Here is a 3,483-nt window from a genome sequence, read left to right on the forward strand (position 1 = left end):
ACTGACGAATGAAAATACGACCTGACTAACTGAAATACGACCTGACTAACTGAAATACGACCTGACTAACTGAAATCCGGCCTGACTAACTGAAAATACGACTCTGACTAACTGAAATAAAGACGACTAACTAATACGACACTGACTAACTGAAATACGACCTGACTAACTGAAATACGACCTGACTAACTGAAATACGACCTGACTAACTGAAATACGACCCGACTACACTGAAATACGGCCTGACTGACTGAATACGAGCTGCTAACTAATAAGCCTGACTGACTGAAATACGCCTGACTAACTGAATACGGCCTGACTAATTGAAGTACGGCCTGACTAACTGAAATACGGCCTGAACTAACTGAAAATACGGCCTGACTAACTGAAATACGGCCTGACTAACTGAAATACGGCCTGACTAACTGAAATGCTGACACTGAAAATACGACCTGACTAACTGAAATACGACCTGACTAACTGAAATGCGCCTGACTAACTGAAATGCGGCCTGACTAACTGAAATACGGCCTGACTAACTGAAATGCGGCCTGACTGACTGAATAACGGCTGACTAACTGAAATACGACCTGACTAACTGAAATACGGCTCGACTAACTGAAATACGACCTGACTAACTGAAATACGGCCTGACTAACTGAATACGCCTGCTAACTGAATACGGCCTGACTAACTGAAATACGGCCTGACTAACTGAAATACGGCCTGACTAACTGAAATACGACCTGACTAAACCTGAAATACGCCTGACTAACTGAAATACGGCCTGACTAACTGAAATACGGCCTGACTAACTGAAATACGGCCTGACTAACTGAATACGCCTGACTAACTGAAATACGCCTGACTAACTGAATACGCCTGACTAACTGAAATACGACCTGACTACTGACATACGGCCTGACTAACTGAAATACGACCTGACTAACTGAAATACGACCTAGACTACTGAAAACGGCATGACTAACTGAAATACGCACCTGAACTAACTGAAAATACGACCTGACTAACTGAAATACGGCCTGACTAACTGAATACGACCTGAGAACTGAATACGGCCTGACTAACTGACATACGCCTGACTACTGAAATACCGACCTGACTAACTGAAATACGACCTGACAACTGAAATACGGCCGGACTAACTGAAAATACGCCGACTAATGAAATCGGCTGACTAACTAAATACGGCTGACTATAACTGACATATACGGCCTGACTAACGAATACGACCTGACTAACTGAAATCGACACTGACTAACTGAAATACGGCCGACTAACTGAAATACGGCCTGCAGACTGATACTGAAATACCTGACTAACGTACCTGACTAACTGAACCTGACAATGAAATCACGACCTGACTACTGAAATACACTGACTAATACACGCCTGACTAACTGAAATACGGCCTGACTACTGAAATACGACTGCCGAATCACACTCGACGAACTGAAATACGGCTGAGAATACGACCTGACTAACTGAAAATGGCTTTAAGCCAATAGCGTGAAGACACACACACACACACACACACACACACACACACACACCACACACACACACACACACACACACACACACACACACACACACACACACACACACACACACACACACACACACACACACACAGCGTGACCTTTGACCACTCACCTTTGACCGAGACCTGCGGTAGCCTCGATCATGCCACCGTGATGATATGCCACGAGGTGTAGTTGGCTGACTCCTTGACGTGGTCACCTCCAGAACATTCGACCGATGGGCATCCATCCTCCTAAACAAGAGATCATAAAGGTCCATTATTTAGCTTTGTGTATGATCTGACATACTTGAGATAGAAATGCGAGTAATAGATCTTTAGCATTAGCATTGAAAGCAAGTCTGAAAAAGCAGTACATCCGATTATCTGCTATATTTCTAAGCTTCCCCTCCTTTAAACGTAATTCAACACAATTCATACAGACGTTCAAGGTGCTGTAGTAATAAAGTTCATACAACGCTTCAAGATTCGTGTACATAAAGTTCATAGACGTTCAGGTCGGTAGTAATAAAGTTCATACAGACGTTCAGTGCTGTAGTAATAAGTTCATACAGACGTTCAAGGTGCTTGTAGTAATAAAGTCTCATACAGACGTTCAAGGTGCCTGTATATAAAGTTCATACAGACGTTCAAGGTGCTGTAGTAATAAGTTCATACAGACGTTCAAGGGTGCTGTAGTAAATAAAGTTCATACAGACGTTCAAGGTGCTGTAGTAATAAAGTTTCATACAGACGTTCAAGGTGCTGTTAGTAATAAAGTTCATACAGACGTTCAAGGTGCTGTAGTAATAAAGTTCATACAGACGTTCAAGGTGCTTAGTAATAAAGTTCATACAGACGTTTCAAGGTGCTGTATTAAAATAAAAGTTCATACAGACGTTCAAGGTGCTGTAGTAATAAAGTTCATACAGACGTTCAAGGTGCATGTAGTAATAAAGTTCATACAGCGTTCAAGGTGCTGTAGTAATAAGTTCATACAGACGGTCAAGTGCTGTAGTAATAAGTTCATACAGACGTTCAAGGTGCTGTAGTAATAAAGTCATACAGACGTTCAAGGTGCTGTAGTAATAAAGTTCATACAGACGTTCAAGGTGCTGTAGTAATAAAGTTCATCGACGTTCAAGGTGCTGTAGTAATAAAGTTCATACGACGTCAAGTGCTGTAGTAATAAAGTTCATACAGACGTTCAAGGTGCCTGTTTATAAAGACTAATAAAACAGGTAAAAAACCTAAACAGTAAGAGTGAAAGTAAAGCCTTGGTGAGTTCGATTTCTCCCATGGATCCACTTGACATAGGGCATGGGAGATCCACAGCAACGCACGTCAGGTTCACACTGCCCCCAGGCATCACCTCATGGTTGGTGGGTGGGATGAGAGAACGCGGAGGGACACACGTACTGAGGAGAGAGGAGAACGTTAAGATAGGATCTGAAGAGGTGGATGTGATACAGTGTCCATAAGAGAGGAGAGGAAAGGATGAGGAGAGGAGGAGAGAGGAGGAGAGGAGAAGGGGTGAGTGGGGTGTCAGGAGGGAGGAGGAGGAGTAGGAGGAGGAGGAAGAGGAGGTCAGGGACAGCGGCACAGTAATCACGATCCAACAGGTGAGCAGCTTAACCAATCACGATCCAACAGGTGAGCAGCTTAACCAATCACGATCCAACAGGTGAGCAGCTTAACCAATAAAGAAACAGCAGCATATTCTGTTGAGAGACTTGGAGCCGTTTCCAGCACTCAGACAACATTTGTTCATAAAACTTTGCCATAGAAACCTTTTGTTTTGCTCCTTATAAAAAAAGGGGGGAATGTATTTAAATATGCCACTTTGATTTGAATAACACTCTACTAGACCTAAATCTGTTTCCCCTTTGACAGTGTGTCAGACGGTGCTAAGAGCTGAGACAGAGTTGCGTCATTCTGAG

The 3,483-nt window shown here is 43.0% G+C and overlaps 1 protein-coding gene across 1 annotated transcript in view; it reads right to left on the reverse strand.

Moving 5' to 3' along the window:
* The window catches only part of LOC112075844 (receptor-type tyrosine-protein phosphatase F), a 37,986-nt gene extending 36,261 nt beyond the window's left edge, over positions 1-1,725 (reverse strand). Inside the window, exon 1 of the mRNA XM_024142773.2 lies at positions 1,678-1,725. The gene's annotated coding sequence lies outside the window, so the exon portion shown is untranslated. The remainder of the gene's footprint in view (positions 1-1,677) is intronic.
* Positions 1,726-3,483: the final 1,758 nt, after the last annotated feature.

This window comes from Salvelinus sp. IW2-2015, unplaced genomic scaffold (genome assembly GCF_002910315.2).
Source record: "Salvelinus sp. IW2-2015 unplaced genomic scaffold, ASM291031v2 Un_scaffold3433, whole genome shotgun sequence".
Lineage (NCBI taxonomy): Eukaryota > Metazoa > Chordata > Actinopteri > Salmoniformes > Salmonidae > Salvelinus > Salvelinus sp. IW2-2015.